Here is a 19,664-nt window from a genome sequence, read left to right as displayed (position 1 = left end):
CATAAAGGCCCTTTTATGAATCCAGCACTGTAACAGGCTGCTTTCCACACCACGTTGAGAGCCCAGTGCGTCAGCTCCCAAGATAAAATACATTGCTAATACACAATTAGTGGGAGAGGTTGTCTATTGGAGAATTTATCTTAACGAAAGAAGGAAAAAGAAGGGTTTTTTTTTTCTTTTTCTTTTCTTTCTTGTTTTTTTTTTTTTTTTTTTTTTTTTTTTTGGAAAAAGCAAAGAGGGTGCGGTCAGATGTTAGCTTTGCCTGAGAAAAGGGCCCTACACTGCACTAGTACCTAAATACTAGCAGAAGCTGCCTGGGAAGAGAGCCAATGGAAGGACTTTGTTTGACCCAGCTGCCAATCTCCCCTGAAGCCGTGCGCCAGACTAAACACTCACACTATTTTAACTCAAATCAGGCTACAGCAGCTGTTTGCTTTCCGGCTCTGAGCTCTGCACCCACCATGGCCTGTGCAGTTCACCCACCCGGCGAGCTCTGCTAGCTGCCTGGCTGAAATCTGTTCCGGGTTGGGATTTGTCACTGGACAGCAAATTTTAACCCTATTCCTCGTGGTAAATATGGACTGTGCCCATCAGCATTTGGATCTGACAATTTGGGATCATTTTAATGATCTTTTAAAAGAACAGTGATATTTTATCATAGATGAGAATTGAGATTTGAAGGACTCATACATTTCTTTGAAATTCTAACCTAAACTCTTCTGATGTGTTCAAGTTAACCCATGCATCTCTAAGAACAAAGATGGTACCTGTTCACCTTAATGGCAAGATAGAAAGTTGAGGTCACAAGACTGGAGAGACACATCATTCTAAGAGTTAGTACTGACTACTTAATGCTCTGGAAGGTTCCTCCAGAAGCAACACTGAGGCACGCAAGTAGTTTGTTTTCTTTGTATAAAAAAGTGCCGAGGGGCCCAATTTACCTTTCCTAAATTTCTAAGCGTATTTAGCTATTAGGCTGAGTGTAAAAATTATATCCTGAATTGTAAAACAGTAAAATTTGCCCACTGGTAATCTCAAGTGGAAAGGAAAGAGTAGTTAGTCAGGGAAGTACAGTTTAAGCAATCGTCAAAATTATCTGAAGTAGCAGAGAGAAGAGATGTGATAACAAAGGTCTATTGCACACTAGACAGGAGCCAAACATTGTATATGTGGAGAAAAGAAGTCAGTAAGCCATTCAACGTGTGGAAGAGACAGGAGTTAAGAGGAGTGTGATAACATGGCTGTCACCAAGTTATTCTTACTCGTGACCAAACCCCTAATTATGGACAACAATGGTGAGAGAATTCATTTAGAGATTTTAGTTTTTGCTGCTGCAGTAGGGTAGAAAGATGTCTCTTCATTTAGGTCAAATAGCCAGTAAGACTTTTATTTTATTTTTAACCTGAATTGGTTCACTCTGTAGTCAGAAGATGAGCGAAAAGAAATGTTTTCAAAGTACTGTGAAAGTATGTCCAGGAATGTTTTCAGAAAGTTCTGTTTTAAGCAGAGTTTACTTTGTTTCTATTCCTGCCCCCTAATGATATGTCTGTTTTCTTATCTTAGAAACTAGAGATCTAAGTTACAAAAATTGTAATTTTATAATAAAATGTTATTTCCTCAGATGGGAAGTGGTGAATATGGTTATAGAGAGGTTGAACTATTAGGTTTTATGGGTGCACATAAACTGAAAGACCCAATTCATTAAAAATGCATGTCAAGATAATATTGTAGAACAGGTAAGATACCATCCTTCTTCTGACAATAATACATGTATCAACCCAGAAGATTCCCATTGGATCTGGTTTCCTACATAGCACAGTACACTTTGATGCTCAAAATTCTTATGGAATCAGATAAAATGCTGGGAAATTGTTTCTTCTGTGCCCTTTTCATTCAATTCGAGAAAATATTCAACACATTTCTCTGAATGGTCTATCACAACCTATCAAGTATGTGCCTCTGCAACAGCTATAAAATGGTGAACCTGTAGTAGCATTTGTTCATCTCAGTGGTTACTTCTCTTATACTGCGTTCTGCATTTCAATCTTCTCCTTAGATGCCCGTGCACAAACCAGTTGGTTCGCATCATGAGAGCTATGGGCTGAAATGTATTCTCTTCCCCCATTTCATATGTTGAATTGCTCACTCTCACGACCCCAGAATGTGACTGTATTTGGAGACAGGAACTTCATTAAAGAGATAACTTCATCCAACGGGGTCATTAGGGTGGGCCGTTATCCAATAATGACTAGTCAATGTCCTTACAAGAAGTGATTAGGACACAGATACAGAGGGAAGATCATGTGAAGACACAGGAAGAAGTCCAGCTGCAGCCAAGGAGAGGGGTTCAAAAGAAACCAAATCTGCTGGCCCTTGATATTGGACTTACAGCTGCCAGGACTGTGAGAAAATAAAAAGCCAGCCTGAGGAAACTAATACAATACCTATGTAAAAAGGAGTGAAAAATTGTCTTATTGCTGGAATACAATTTGTTTCTATACTCAGGTGTTTGATTTTGTCCAAGAGATGAAGGAAGTGCACATAATACTACTTTCCAGAAAAGGGGAAAAATTATGTGTGTGCTGAAATTTTATATAAAAGTCATACATGATGCTAAGAATGAAGGACAATATAATACAATTGCCACTCTTCCGCAATACTTCTCAATTCATATTTTGAACAGGAATATTGTGCTTAAGTCATTGTCTGGCACATGATAAAATAGTATGTGCACAATTTATATGCACAGGCTTTGCAAAGAATTATGGAAGACATAGGTGCTTAGCTTTTCCTTTAGGACAATAAAAAATGGTGTGTAAATCTTTGAGTTTGTAAGACAGTTTTGATGCATGGGCAATTATAATCAAGGCTTGATAGTAGACAAAAATTTCATATCAAGAGTTGGAAACACAAAAGGACAGTCTTTGAAGTGGAGAGTTCAAATAACTTTTACAAAGGGAAGAGGCTCTAAAGGGAGAAGAGAAATGTAGAAGAAAGTCTGGATAAAGGTAAATGAAGTGAGACTGAAGGTAATCAAAGATAAAAACCAGTCAAGGATTAATGAGACTATCCCAAAGGGAAACCATATTTGTCCAGATAATTAAGGGAAGGACACCCCACATACATGAAGTTGAAAGCAACAAGTTAACAATGAGAAATGGATTAGTGTAGAAATACTTTTGTTATTGTGGCAGGAAGAACTTCGAGTTGCCCACAAGATTCCCACTCCCTCGTGTACACTTGTATAATACTTCCTCAGAGGTTGGGTAGAACCTGTGAATATGATGAGATGGTTGCTCTGTTTGTTAAGGTATCAGCCTATGAGCATCAGTGAGATCTCCATGTAAAGTTAGTAGAGGGAGAAAGAAGTCAATACTAAATGAACACACTTGACCAGAAGACGTAAGGAAAAGGTGACTAGAATTACCACTGCAAGGAGATAGTGTTTTACCTAGCAATGATCCCCACCAGCTGACATGAGGATGTGACTATTCATTCATCTTTTGATTCAACTCATCCTCTCAAAACTTCTATTTAATGCCCACGTTGAGTAGAGCATGGGCTAAGCGTGTGGGATAAAAAACACGGCCGCAGACGTCATGTTCCAGATGGTCTAATAAACAGAATGTTGAGGTAATGTCCAGTGGTTTTGTGAATGTGACAGAATGCTACAAAAATATTGATATTTATCACACACTCAAGCACTTAAACATGTTACTGTGAAAGACATTATCATGGAAAACAAAAATAGTTTTTGTCCCCCCATAGCTTCATGGTAACATTGTCTTAAGGTACCTCCATATGTCAATGCTTGTGTGCAATTATGACTGTTAGTTTCACTTATCTTTTTTGGTATACATTTCCTTTATTATTTCCCATGGTAGTTGACACCAGAAAGACCATATACCTTTTGAAATGCTAATATTTGATAATAAGATCCAAGACATAATCCTTGTCCACAAAAGCCCTTTATTCCTCCAAAGTAAGTAGCAAACTGCACTATAATGGCTTTCACTTTAAGCAAGATATGCTACTAATAACAGTACTACCTTGAGAAAAACTATTTCAAATAAACGTCAAGTGTAAATTGAATGTGATCATGGAAAACTCCAATTATTATAAGGAAAATGATCTTAAATGACTATGTAAATATTTTCCATGAAGATCCTTAGCAAATATTTAAAATAAAACATAATACAATATATATTTCTCAAAATGGAAAGAACTTTTTTAAAAACTTCCTGCCAGGGGTAGCAAATGGAAGGGCACAGAGGCACATAGAACACACATACAAACAAATATGATCTCCCTCTCTCTCTCTGTCCTTTCCCTGCTCATGCTCTGTCTCTCTCTCTCAAAAATAAGTAAACATCAAAGAACTTCTTTAAAAAAAAAAAAAAAGAAAAACAGAAGGCAGAAGAGTGGTTTCCAGGTGCTGATGAGGAGATGTGGTCAAAGGGTAAAACTTTCAGTTATAGCATGAATACATTTTAGAGATCTAATGTACAGCACGGTAAGTATAAATATCAATGCATTGTAGACTTAAAATTTGCTAGGAGAGTAGATCTTAAGTGTTCTTACCATACATACACACACACCGGTAACCAAAGTAGGTGATGGATATGTTAATTAGCTTGATGTTAGTTAGTAATCATTACACAAGGCATACTCACATCAAAACACCACATTATACACCTTAAATATATACAACTTTAAATTTGTCATTCCTCAATAAAGCTGGAGAAAAATAAAAATAAATTTTAGAAAGAACCCAGTAGAGTGGTCTTTCTTTCTCAAGTTGGACCCCAAACTTTGTATTTGGATTTGGAAATCCTCCCTAAGTCGTTCTACTTCTTTTTCTTCTCCTTTTCATATACTTAGAAATAGATTTGTTATGCTACATTCTTTATAACACAGTGTTGGATGACCACCTAAAATAGGAATGATATGTTCTACCTTAATACCTGCCATAACAATATCAGCCATAATAATGGCTAGTTTTTTTTACAAATTTGTACTGTGCCAGAATTACTAGACCAAAATTCTTTTACTTACTTTTTCTTTTGCATAAAAAAAGTGTGCAAAGGACTAGAACGATAGTGAGGATGAGATCTAGTGAAAAGCCTGCAGATGCAGATATTTTCTGAGAAAACCCCAATTTACAACTTTCTAAAAGTAATATAGGAAATTTCTTTATTTTTTTAAATGTTTATTTTTCTTGTTGTTTTGAGAGAGAGAGAGAGAGAGAGAGAGAGAGAGAGACTGCACAAGTGGGGGAAGGGCAGAAAGAAAAGAAGAGAGAAAAATCCCAGGTAGGCTCTATGCTGTGGAGCCTGAGGCAGGGCTTGATCTCAGGAACTAGTGAGATCATGACCTGAGCAGAAATCAAGAGTTGGATCCTTAACTGACTGAGCCACCCAGATGCTTCCCCCCAATTTATAGCTTTTAATGGCAAGTTCCTAAGAATGTGCCTCTTATAATTATGCTTCCAATAAACCAGTGGAGAGTGATCTTAGCTAAAGAGCAATAGTAGCAAATAAAATGCATTGTTCACTAACTACTGAACTAGTCCTATGACTTAATCTCCTTAAAATCTTCACTCCAGTACAGTGAAATACATTCTATTGTATTGAGTTGAATAGTCTCCCCAATATTCATGTACCTCTGGTACCTGTGAATTTGAAATAGGGTATTTGCAGATGTAATCAAGTTTAGGTGAGGTTATACTGGATTAGGTCCTAAACTCAATATGACAGATGTGCTTATAAAAAATGGAGAGAAACTTAGAGACTGACACACACATGGAGAATGCCATGAGACCATGGGAGGCAGAGATTGTAGTGATGCACCTACAATATAAAGAACACCAGGGATCGTTGGCAAAATCATCAGAAACCAGAAGAAAGTCATGGTTTCCCTAGAACCTCCAGAAGGAACCGATGCTGCTGATTCTTTGATTTCTTACTTCTAGCCACCAGATGTGAGAGAATACATTTCTGTTGTGCTAAGCCACCCAATTTGTGGTAATTTGTTATGGTAGCCCTAGGAATCTAATACATTATTATTATTATTATTATCATTATCATTATATTATTATTATTATTATTATTATTATTATTATTATTATATAGATGAGGAAGTGAGACTTAAAGAAGTTCAATATTGTTCAAATAAATGGAAAAACAGAATTAAATAAAAAAATCTGACACCAGAGCATAGGCTCCTGATCACTATGTATACTGTCTCTAAGGTAATCTTTAATTGTGTGCTCATTATACAACAGGCATCTACTCTATAAGTGTTTTGTGTAGTATAATCATTGTTCAGGTTAGCTGTTTTATAACATTTCTTGCGAATTATCCATATTATCCCATTAGTGCATGAAACTAGGTTCATTGTCATGTTCTCTCTCCCCATTCTGGACACTTGTGGGGATGCCCTTCCTTCCAGCACTTTGTTTGGCTCTCTTCCATTTGGAGACAGCATGGGTATGAACTCAATTAGAAAGATTTTCCTGACTCATTCCTAACCAAAGTCTAATTTAGCATTCCTTCTATGTGTCAGTACAATACCTAGATCTCAATAACATAAAAAAATCTATTGTGATTTGCTTTTCTCAATTTCCCAAGACTTTAAGAATGGGGGACTGTGCTTCCTCATTTCTACTCTCAGTAACCCACACAGTCTTTAGCATTGAGCAAGCAGTCCTCAGTGTCATGTATTACTTAAAGAAAAAAATTACTAAGTGGAATATTAAAGTTAAATAAAACAGAAGTCTTGAATTACACAGAAAATATAGATGGTTACAGATTAATTTAAAATTTGAAAATATACAGAAAAATACAAATTCAAATACAAGAAGAAACTGGATTCTGGAGAGTGGACAGCATTTTTGAGTCATTTCATACTGTCATTAATAGACTTGAGATTTATTTTAATGAATGAATAATGTAACACTCCACTTAAGTGATTTTCTTATTTAGAACGTTTGTTCCTTTCTCATGGGGTAAGTATATTTTTGTCATCCAGAGTATTCTTATGTTTGAGTTTTTTATGGGTTGAATTGAGTCCCTCAAAATGTTATGTTCATGTCATAACCACTGATACCTGTGAATATGAACTTATTTGGCAGTAGGGTCAATGAAGAGGTAATTAGTTAAGATTAGGTAATACAGGAGCATCTGGATAGCTCAGTAAGTTCAGCATCCAACTTCAGCTCAGGTCATGATGTGGTTCATGAGCTCGAGTCTCGCATTGGGCTGTGGGCTGACAGCTCAGAGCTTAGAGCCTGCTTCAGATTCTGTTTCTCTCTCTCTCTCTCTCTCTCTCTGCCCATCCCCTTCTCGTGCTCTGTCTCTCTCTCTCTCTCTCTCTCAGAGATAAATAAACACTAAAAAAAAAAAAGATTAGGTAATACAGAAGTAGGGTGGGTCCTTAACTCAGTATGACTAGTGTCCTTATAAGAAGAAAAGACACATAGACACAGACACGCAGAGGAATGACAGCCATGTAAAGACTCAAATTCACAAGGGGAACACCATGGGACAATGGAGACAGAGACTGAAGGGATTTCCTCCAAACTGAAGGGACCAAGGCTTGCTAGAAACTACCAGAAGCCAACTGAAAGGCATGGAAGAAAGAGTTCAACGGAAGCATGGCTTGCTGACACCTTCATTTTGGACTTCTGGCCTCCAGAACTTTGAGAGAATAAATTTCCGTTGTTCAAAGCCACCCAGATTGTAGTACTTTCTTATGGAAGCCCTAGCAAATTAATACAAGTGTCTTTATCTTGAAATGTAATCACAATGAATTATATTATGGGTTCCCCACTTTCTAAAGCACCTACTTTGGGTTCACGGACTTTTAAAATTTTAACTTCTTAAATGTTTACAATCATTACAATTTTTTGGAATCTAAAACAAATCACAATAACAAAAACTTGATATCTTAACACATTATATATGTTCTAATAATAACATCGTTGTTGTTAAAACTTGAAGATAGGTATAAAATTTATTGAAATGGAACATAGATCTCTCAGGAAAAAGACACTGATGGCAAACAGACTTGCACTTTTATCTGGCCAGCCCCCAGCCCTTTCACCACAGCATTCCCCACACATGAAACAGATTACATTTCAAATTTATAGCCTTCAGAAGAAATCTGAAATGCTCAATTGTGGGAACGAAAGACCCGTTACAGTTCTGATGTATCTAGTCCATACTTCACAACACCCATGTGAAACATAACGTATGGAATGCTGATGAGGTTTTAGGGTTAAAATCTCAAGACAGCCAAAAACGTGATTAATATTAGCCTTTTGGAGCAAAGGTCTAAAATAGAAAACATTTTATTTTATTAATAAAACTAGTGGGACGTAAAACTGAGCAGATATGCAGGTATAACCCATAACCTTCAGTAGTCCTCTCTGAAGGTACCTCTAATCTCACAAATAATATCACTGTAATTAAATGTAACAAAAGCAGAGATCAAGAATGTGCACGGCCACTAGGGACATTAGCCAAAGTGCAAAGTATGCTATTTGTCTTGGGAAACTTCTCACCTCTTTCTTGGTAAACTCTCTTAATCAGACCTCAGGCATCCAGTGCCCTCATGCTGCCCTTTGGCTGTCCTAGGCTCCCCTGGCCCATTGAATGCCAATGTCCCCTCCTCCTTGGAGCAGCAGCCCTGTGTTTTAAAATCAAACTTCCTGTCAGAAAACTCCAGTTTCCTCAGGCTGCTGCTTTTGGCAGGCTCTAAGAACAATCCTAATTTGATAATCTGATTAAATTAATTCAAAGTAAGTTGTGAATGGCTAATAGCCTAAATTTTTGAGAAGCTGAGTTCTTGACAATCTAATTTGTCGAATATGCAAAGGACTTGAACTGGAAACTTTCTTAGTGTATTTCCTTTATACTCAAATTTCCTCCATTGCTTGCCTGCTTGCCTTCCTTGCTTCCTTCCTTTTTTCTTTTCTTATCCATCCATCCATCCATTCCTTTCCTTCTTTTCCTACCTTCATTTCCATTCTCTCTCTTTCTTTTCTCTCTCCTTTTCTCTCCCCCACATCTCATTTCTCTCTCTCTCTCATTACTGAGCCAGTAATGTGACACTTGCTTTTTGCATGTTTAACTTATCCATAAATTAAATTCCAGACAGGAATAAAACCAAGGCAAATGCTTGCTGTCTTTCACAAGGTAAATGCAACTTCCTCATTCACCAATATTGGCAGTATCTATACTCAGTATTTTCCTCTGCTGGTGACTTTTTAAATCTGTAATGAGATGAAGAAATTATTTAAGTAATACTCAGGGTTATATTTTCTACTACTATAATAATCCATCACCTATTTAAAATGTAAATAGTGCACTTGGAAGTACAATGAGCCATTTCTATTACTATTACTATTATTATTATTATTATTATTCAAATACTTAACCCTTCACAGCTACTATTGATCAGAATGCCTTTCCCAGAAATATTAGGCATCTTTTATCAATAATTATTGATATTTGCATCAGACCATCAATGCAAAGCACATGTATGTCATATATTTATTATGATTAATTTTCCTTTAAAATAATCATTAATAAGGAATATCATGGTTTATATTTTTCTATAAACAATCAAAATAGTTTATATTTATTTCATGGTTTTCTGTGCCAGATGCTATTCTAAATACTTTGCATACAACGATTCATTTAATCCTCAAAAAATATTACGGGTTGGATACATTTTTTTAAGTTTATTTATTTTTCAAGAGTGGGGAGGAGGGGAAGAGAGAGAGGGAGAGAGCATCACAAGAGTGAGATCATGACCTGAGCTGCAACCAAGGATTGGATGCTTAGACAACTGAGACACCCATGTGCCACTGGCTTGGGCATTTTTATATACTTACTTTCAACAGGTGTAGAAGATGAAGGCTTGATGTATTTAAGGCGTGGACTTTCCCAGGATCATACAATAAATAGGTAAGTCATATTTAAAAATCACTGCATGAATACATAAAAGAGTAAGCACTATCTACTCCTCCAGGAATATGCATGTTCCTTTTTTTTTAAAAAAAGTAAGTTATATAGGAATATTGATTCTGTTTTAAGAATGGATGGAAGGTAGAAGGTGAGGGACTGATAAGAGGGAGTTAGGCTGATATTGAAGGACTGTCTCATGTGGCAAACCAAACAATTTCTGAGAGTATCTTATATTAACCTGGAGGACGGCTAGTGAATGAGATCTTACAACTGGGAAGAGCAGTAAGAAGTATTGTTACTTCCAGATCACTTCCTTTAAGGGGTGGTCCAGAGTAGTGGTAGGGCCATTCAAGCCAGGCTTTGGCAAGTTTATGAATGACATCTCTGGTGGTGGCGAAATGGCTAACAGAATAGATAAAGACACATGAGAAGTAATGTCTGCAGGTGTCTAACCAGTTGGTGAAAGAGAAAATCAGTCACCCTAATTGCTATAAAATAGGAAGAGAAAAATACAACTTACATTCTTATCAGAATACAGCTGTATGTAATCTAATAATATAGCCCCAACCCAATATTATTTCATTTGTTTCTATTGAATAAATTGGGACTTTCCAAGACGCATTGCTAAGCAGAATACTATTAGCAGGCCAGACAAGAGACACTTAAACAATTGTTCAATAAATATCATCGCTGACTGTTTAAAATTATATAAGTAATACCTTCTTGAGGTTAAAAAAATCTAGTAACACAGAAGCATATAAAGCGGAAAATAAAGAGGACTTTCTGTCTCTTCTCTATCATTCTATTCCCCTGATATAACTAGTAACCCGTGTGTTTTCAAAACATTTTACTGCATGAACAAATATATACTCTTTTGTCTTTATGTAAAATAAATGGACTAAAATTATAATTCTATATATATGTACATAAGGCTATAATGTAAGATTGATATTTTTTTCTATCAGAAAAGAAATCTTATCATACACATGCTATTACTTGATTTATCTCATTTTCCCCCAAAAAAATATATCATGGAAAACTTTTCAAGCCAGAACATACAGTCCTACCACAGTCTTTTTTAAAAAAATTACAGAATATTCCATAATATGGAATCTTATAAATCATTAAACTATTCCATAACATTTTATCATTTTCTCAAGCTAGATTTTCACACAATTATATATATATTGCCATGTGTATTTAGAGACCTAAGTTCCAACTCATTACCAATGCAAGCTTTTAATCATAGAAATACTGTCTATTTTTCTCTATTATCTGGAATAAATAAGATACTAGGGATTTTTTGGAAAAGTCACTTTATCCCATTCCTTTTCATACATTTCACGCTAAATATATTGGGGGGCAAGAAAGTGGATGTGAAGCCAATTGGCTGAGTTTAATATACCCTGTAGACCATAGTTAAGTACGTAAAAATTTAATAAACTCAAATTTCCAGTTACTCTGGCCAAAAGTTTATGTTCAAGAAATATTAACTGACCATCTTAAAAGTAAATCCTAAATGTTGGGATAGGTAGTTAGGCAAAGCATCCCTCCAATGATTCTAAGGAAAACTCACTGAAGGAGTCAGTGCAGATGGGGTCATCCATGCAGCAGCAGCTATATTTTCTTTTCCTTTTTGCTTATCCCCCCTTGGCACTAAAGACACCCTTGTGTACAGAGAAATTTTGCAGCTGGGCAGAAGAGACAAGCATCTGGCTAAGAAACAACACTATAACTCAGCGCAACTGTTGGCTTTCTACATTGATCTTATTAAATTTCAACTTGTTCTTCTGGAAAAGAGATTCACTAAGAGAAGAAAAAATATTACACAATTATTTCTGGTGTAGTGGCTTAAGCTAATAGGCTTCACATAGCATCTAGGTGGGAAACACATTCACCATCAAACGGGGACATGGCCGGCATGGGAAGTCTTCTTGGGGTCATCAAAAACCAAGATAACCTACCCTCTCTTCCCACCAAAAAATTACCAGGATATCTGGACTACTCCTTTATATCTGGCATATTTAGCAAAAAGGATAAAATTAATAGTCAGTTAGTATAGACACAGGTTGAGAATCTTTGTTAACAGAGTTCAGTGAAAGCAAAATAGTTTGCTGGAATACCAAAAAATCAATATTTTCATTAGTGTAAATGGAAACGTCTACACTTCTACTAATGTCCATATTATTAGGGATAAGGATACTATCCAGAAAGCAGAACAAATAATTTCCCAAGCCTCAAGCTAAGGTAAAGAAAAATTATGACTAGGTCAAAGTTGGTTTTTCTATTTATAAATGCAAACAAAAACAAACAAATAAAGCAAATAAACAAAAACAAAACCCTGGAGGGAATAGAGATCAATATTCATATAACAGATATCAATATCAGCAGAATATTTACATAGTATAAATATTATAATATAATTATAAATAATATAAAAATCTATGGCCATCATAGACACGCACCACTTACTCAGGCACTGGACGGGGTAGGATGGGGTTAGGCAGAGTACAAAGCCATTAGCATGCCTATACTCATGTTCCAGAAATGACTCTGGAACCCTCTTCTCTTATCTTTCCTATGCTCTTTCAACCCTCTGTCAACTCATTCTCTGAGAAGCCCTTGAGAGGGTCTTCTGAATAGGATGAGAAGAGAAAAGAAATTGTCTGCAAGATGCTTCTAGTTCCACTGTAGACAACATAGCAAGAAAAGAACAATCCAAGGCACTAGCAATTCTTATAAAGTAAATAAAGCTAGCTTGCTTTTGTAAATCAATCAAAAGCCCTTTAATCATCAAGATATATTTATATAACTGTTGCATGCATCAAAACCATAATGAGGTACCACCTCACACCTGCCAGAATGGCTAAAATGAGCAACTCAGAAAACAACAGATATTGGCGAGGATGTGGACAAAGGGGAACACTTTTGCACTGCTGGTTGGAATGCAAAACGGTGCAGCCACTATGGAGAACAGTATGGAGGTTCCTCAAAAAATTAAAAATAGAGCTACCCTATGACCCAGCAATTGCAAAATGCTGATTTGAAGGGGCACATGCACCCCAACATTAATAGCAGCACTATCAGGAATAGCCAAATTATCGAAAGAGCCCAAATGTCCATCGACTGCTGAATGGATAAAGAAGAAGTGGTATATACATACATAATATATACACACATATATATACACACACACAAAATGGAATAACACTACTTGGTGATCAAAAAGGATGAAATCTTGCCATTTGCAATAATGCGGATGGAACTAGAGTACATTATGCTAAAGAAATAAGTCAGAGAAAGGCAAATATATGATTTCACTCATGTGGAATTTAAGAAACAAAACAGATGAACATAGGGGAAGGCAAGAAAAAATAAGATAAGAACAGAGAGGAAGCAAACCATATAGAGAACAAACTGAGGGTTGCTGGAGAGGAGGTGGGTGGGGGAATGGGTTAAATAGGAGATGGGCATTTAAGGAGGGCACTTGTTGGGGTGAGCACTGGGTGTTATCTGTAAGTGATGAATCACTGGGTTCTACTCCTGAAACCAGTATTACACTGTATGTTAACTAACTTGAATTTAAATGTAAAAAATTAGCAGTAAAAAAATATATGTTGAATAGTTTGAATACCCTAAAAAAAAGAACGAAATTTTAAGAAATTATAAAGTCTTTGCCTGCTACTTTATAAATCAGTATTATGATCCTAAATATCACCTTAAAAAATTCCATGGTTGTAGGAGCACGAACATGTGTGTCCTAGTCATGTAAGCAATCTTGAATTCTCCCTGATTAAAAATCAAAGTTAAAATCACCTGCCACAGGGTATAGCCAAGTGTCTTTTATTCCAAGTTTATCAAAAGAAGTTTATAGTAGTAAACAAAGTTTAATTCAAATATGGTTATGTATCACAACTGCTTGCAATAGTGACAACCACAATTATGCATTTGTTTACATTTTACTTATTTATTTTTATTTTTTAATGTTTTTGATTTATTTTTGAGAGAGAAAGAGAGAGCAGGGGAGGGGCAGAGAGAGAGGGAGACACAGAATCCAAAGACAGGCTCCAGGCTCTGAGCTGTCAGCACAGAGCCCGACACGGGGCTCGAACTCATGGACTGCGAGATCATGACCTGAACTGAAGTCAGACGCTTAACTGACTGAGCCACCCAGGTGCCCCGCATTTGTTTACATTTTAAATTGTAGTAGAATTTAATTGGAGAATTGACATATAATATTATACTAGTTTTAGGTGTACAACTTAGTGATTTGACAATTATAAACATTATGAAACATGACGATAGATGTAGTTACCATCTGTCACCATATATTGTTATTATATTACCTCTGACTATATTCCTTATGCTGTACTTTTCAGCCACTATGCTTACTTATTTTAACTTTGTGCCTCTTAATTCCCCTCATCTGTTTTGTCTTTTTCACCCCTGCCACTATCCTCTCTGGCAACCACTGGTTTGTTCTCTATGAGTTTGTTTCTCTTTCTGTTGTTATTCATTTCATTTTTTAGACTACACATATAAGTGAAATCACATGGTATTAGTCTTCCTCTGTCTGACTTATTTCACTTAACATAATAGCTTCTAAGTCTATCCATGTTGTTGTGAATGGCAAGATTTCATTCATTTTTATGGCTGAGTAATATTCCATTGTGTATATATACCATATCTTCTTTATCCATTCATCTTACCAATGGACATTTAGGTTTCTTTCATATCTTTACCACTATTAAATAATACAGAAATAAATATAGGGATGCATATATCTTTTTGAATTAGTGTTTTCATTCTTCAGGTAAGTACCCAGAAGTAGAATTAACTGGATCTGTATGTTACTTCTATTTTTGGTTTTTTAAGGAACCTCCATACTGCTTGCAAATTATATGTCTGATAAGGGGTTAATGTGCAAGTTACATAAAGAACTCATACAAATCTACACCAAGCAAACACGTCTGATTATAAATGCACAGAGGATCTGAAAAGACATTTTTCCAAAGAAATACAGATGCTCAATCGACACACAAAGAGATGCTCAACATTACTAATCATCAGTAAAATGAAAATCAAACCACAACAAAATATCACCTCACACCAGTCAGAATAGCTAGTATCAAAAAGACAAGAAATAACCAGTGTTGGCAAGGATGGGGAAAAGGGAACCCTCATGAACTACCGGTGGGAATATAAGTTGGTGCAGCCACTCTGGAAAACAGTAGAGAGATTCCACAAAAACTAAAAAAATAAAATAAAATTTAAAAAGTATGCATTTTATATGTGCGCAACTTACAAATGATAGCTACACAATAGAATTAGAAAACTGGCCACACTGGTCTATTTGCAAGTCACTTACCATTTTGTATATCTCATTCTCTTCTCTATTTAAATCTTGACATCGAGAATTTTCTTTATCTCAGAAGTAGCAACAAGCTCCTGAAAATTATTTTTATATTATAAAAGATTGCATTTATACATATACATATATATATTTACCCCAGAAAATGGTCAATTTTTTGAAACTACCCTTCATATTTATTAAGAGATATAGGCTCAAAAACAATCAGCAAATTAGTATATTGTGTCTATGAACCCTTGATTTTTTTTTTTTTTTTTTTTTTTATTTATTTTTGGGACAGAGAGAGACAGAGCATGAACGGGGGAGGGGCAGAGAGAGAGGGAGACACAGAATCGGAAACAGGCTCCAGGCTCCGAGCCATCAGCCCAGAGCCTGACGCGGGGCTCGAACTCACGGACCGCGAGATCGTGACCTGGCTGAAGTCGGCCGCTTAACCGACTGCGCCACCCAGGCGCCCCGAACCCTTGATTTTTATTGAATGTTGTCAAGACATCAAATGTGCAGGTTCACCTTTGAAAAGTGCTAAATTTGCATTTATTCTTTTGTCCCTAGGCTGACAGCTGAGTGTTGTTTTTTAAAGCACCCATTTGAGGTGCTAAGAGGTCCTAATTAGATGAATTAAACAAACACAACATTAAGTTTCAGAAATGAAGTGTCAGAACAGATACCTTTTGATCTGCAGATAACTAGGGGAGCAACAGTAAATTGCAAATAATGTGATTGCATTTCCTGCCTCAGTATATTGGGTTTGATAAAAAGTTTTACTTTAGTAACTGCCCAAGATATTGCTCTGAGTAATTGAGAGGGAATAGATTATATTTTAGGGACTGCCAGCTGCTTTCATTCTAATTTTTCCTGCCCATGTCAGGAAGGAAGGAAGGAAGGAAGAAGGAAATAGAAAGGCTTCTGTGTTACAGCATAGCATTGTTATCCTTAAGAGGAGTATATTGTTTGTAGGGCCACTAAACAAAGTAAAATAGAACAAATAAACATAAAAACAACAGCAAACCAGGGGTGATGCAATTTAAGTCAGTTCAATCAACCAATATGTAAGTAGGCACTGGGTTCATTTTCGAGGGCCACCAAGATCACTTGAGGGATTTACAATCCAATGAGGAAAGGAATACAGATATTTCTACAACTAATGATAAAACATGAGACAATGAAATTAATTATAAACATGAGCATCTTCTAATTATCTTTGAGGTGGTCAGGGTAAGCATCACTGAGATAAATTTCGACTGTACCAAAATGAAAACTCAGCACATAACACATGGGAAAAGAGAAGAAGAACAATCCAGATTAAGAGAATAACGTGGGTTAGGACAAAGTGTGATGGGAGAATCTAATTCGAGATTTCACCCAAGCCCAAGTCCAGGAGTTAGGGTAGGAGAAAGAAGAAGTTCAAGTTGAAGGGTGAATTAATGATTTTAGCTTGATGGCTAACTGAGTTTGAAGTCTATGGGAAATTCAGATATAAAGCTCAGGGTGGGTATCCAAATTAGAGGTAAAGATGGAGTCATCCAGACAAAGATGGTAACTGAAGCTCTGGGAGCCTTTGGGCTAGCCCAGAGCTTATGCATCAGTATTGTTAGAGAGTAAACCCACGGAATGCCTATAGTTAAACACAAGTTAGAGAAGATGAGAATAATAAAAAAAACCTCCTTGGAAGCAGCAAGACAACCAAGAAAGAGTGTACCTCAGATACTGTAAGAGGGTAAGCATTTCACAAAAGAAGAGAGTGGCCAACATTGTCAAACAATGCACACCAGCAGCAGACTCAGCTATGAGAAAGTCATTTGCACTCTTGGAAGGGGCAGGTTCAGTGACGCGGTGGGGTGAGAAACCAGACTGCAGACTGACTTGGGTAAACTGGTCAATCAAGTCATGAGTGAAGAAGTTAGCAAAAAAGCAGGATGGGAAGTTTTTCCAGTGGAAAAGCATATTAGAAAATGGAGAACAGAAAGGCAAATACATCCAAAACAAAACAAAACAAAACAAAACAAAACAAAACAAAACACCTCTAACAATATCAGTTATAAAGTACTATATTTTAACTGTGGTTTCTGTGTGCTATTCATTGAAGAGGTGCCTCAGTAAAAGCCTGAGATTTTCCAGGCAGAGCAATGAGTAGATCACTTCAAACAATTAAATTTTGGCATCTTGAGTTGTGTGATACCGCCTAACTACTGATTTTTAAGGAAAAATATGTGATGTGTGTAATTAAAAAAAAAGTTTCATATTTAAAAAATATTTTTTGATAAAAGATGCATATTCATATCCATAGAGACTTACGAAGCTCTGGAACACAATCTCATTATAAGTCTTTCAAAGGACTAATACAGGACAAAACATCTGCAAAGAAGAAAAATAAGACTTTCTGCCTTTTTTCAAAAGTCAAATTTAAAAGTTGAATCTTAAAAGTCAATTGAGCCTGGGTGGCTTAGTCAGTTGAGCGTCGCATTTCAACTCAGGTCATGATCTCGCGGTTCATGGGTTCAAGCCCGCACTGGGCTCTGTGCTGACAGTGCAGAGTCTGCTTCAGATCCTTGGTCTCCCTCTCTGTTTGCCCCTCCCTCCCTCTCTCTCTCTCTCTCTTAAAAATAAACTTTAAAAAAATAAAAAAGATCCACTCTTATACCACATGGAAACGAAGGCTATCGTTCACCAAATATTTGAAGAAATAAATGTTTTCCATCCAAATAATTCTCACAAATATTCCTAGATCATGAATATATTTCTCAAAGGATATAATTACTGCTTTCACATCAGATGACCTGAAATTGACATTCTACAAAATAATTGGCTCATGCTCTTTATAAGTGTCAAGGTCATGACGGACAAAGGAAAAATGAGGAGATGTCAGATGAGAGGAGACTAAGGTGACTTGAGAATTGGATCCTGGACCAAGAAAAGGGACCTTAATGAGAAAACCAGGGAGACTTGACCAGGTCTATAGGGTAGTTAATAGAATTGACTCAGTGTTAACTTCCTGGTTTCAATAATTATATCCTGGTTATGCAAAATGGTAATGTTTAGGGAAGCTGGTGAAACCTATAAGAGAATTTCTACAGTATTTTTCAAACTCTTTTGCAAGTCTGAAATTATTTAAAGTCAAAAGTTAAAAAAAAGATTTCTAACTATGAAAAGAGTGAAGAACCATGTCTGGAGAGAATACGAAACACAAACTTGACTATGTAGTTATATGTATCTTATTGCTTTAATTTTTTTTAAAAATTTCAACCAGCTGAAAAGTTGCTAGAACCAAGTGACAATAAGAAAGACATGCTAAAGCTGGGTCGCGGATGTGGGGAGAAAGCAACTGTGGGGAGAGCGTGTCTCGACCAAGCACTTGGATTCAGCTCCTGTATTTCCAACATGGAAGAAACTTACATGGATTCCTTGGACCCTGAAAAGCTATAATAATGTCCCTATGATAAAAACCACTAGCTCAGGGCCCACAGATTTCCCTATCATCTTACCAGGAACAGAAAGAATCATTCTGATGTCGCAAACAAATTGGCTACTTGTCTCCCTCCACCAGGTTCCTTGACCCAAAATCATTCATCACATTTCAAGCTGTGACAATAAAAGTTGTATTGAGCAGGATGTTGTCAACAAAACCAGAAACCTTGAACAAGGGACTCTAGCTGGGAGCACGTGGCAGTACCCTCCTTGTGATGAAGACTAGGATAAAGATCTATGGGAACAGACCAGCATCCCATTTGCCTGGGACACAGTCAACTACTGTGGCAACAACAGCTCTGAAAGCAAGCAACATAGTTATGGAACATTAGAGTAACCTGGCTTCAGGCATGCATGTTCCCAAGTCTCTGCTGTATGTTCTGCCATGGAAAGACAATGGAAATGCACAGTAACTGAATATCTATCTCCTCAAATGCCAGATCCTAGAAGACTCATGCTTCTTCCTGCTACCAGTGGGTTCTTCATTTTTTTTCCTCCTAATCTAATTATAGAAAGATAAACCGTCTATGACTTTAAAACTGAAAAGAGAGAGAGAGAGAGAGAGAGAGAGAGAGAGAGAGAGAGAGAGAGAGAGAGAAATATACTAAAAATGCTTTGGTCCTAGAGAAAGAAATTTCTTGTTTACATGCGAAGTACTCTGTGTATATTTCAGTAAGTAAACTAATAAACAGAAACTCAGAATGTAATTTTCAATCTGGTTTCTATGTGACTTTATAATGTGAAGATGATGATAAGGGCCAATTTTGAAGTTGCCATGCCATTCAATTTTGAGTATCTACTCTATGCAAGACACTATCATAAGCAAAACATGGTCTTTGATTATGAAAAGAGCCTCA

At 36.4% G+C, this 19,664-nt stretch overlaps 1 long non-coding RNA gene and 1 pseudogene across 2 annotated transcripts in view; one reads left to right on the top strand and one right to left on the bottom strand.

Annotated features, from left to right (window-relative positions):
* LOC131512712 (uncharacterized) overlaps positions 1-19,664 on the bottom strand; it is a 478,301-nt gene that overhangs the window by 280,111 nt on the left and 178,526 nt on the right. For both annotated transcript variants that reach the window (XR_009262262.1, XR_009262261.1), the window contains exon 3: positions 15,340-15,419. This is a non-coding gene — a long non-coding RNA (uncharacterized LOC131512712). The remainder of the gene's footprint in view (positions 1-15,339; positions 15,420-19,664) is intronic.
* On the top strand, positions 18,652-19,409 carry LOC131512711 (gametocyte-specific factor 1-like; annotated as a pseudogene).

Source organism: Neofelis nebulosa, chromosome 5 (genome assembly GCF_028018385.1).
Source record: "Neofelis nebulosa isolate mNeoNeb1 chromosome 5, mNeoNeb1.pri, whole genome shotgun sequence".
Taxonomy (NCBI): Eukaryota; Metazoa; Chordata; class Mammalia; order Carnivora; family Felidae; genus Neofelis; species Neofelis nebulosa.
Note: the sequence above shows the minus strand (reverse complement) of the source record. Positions and strands in the feature narration are given on the sequence as shown.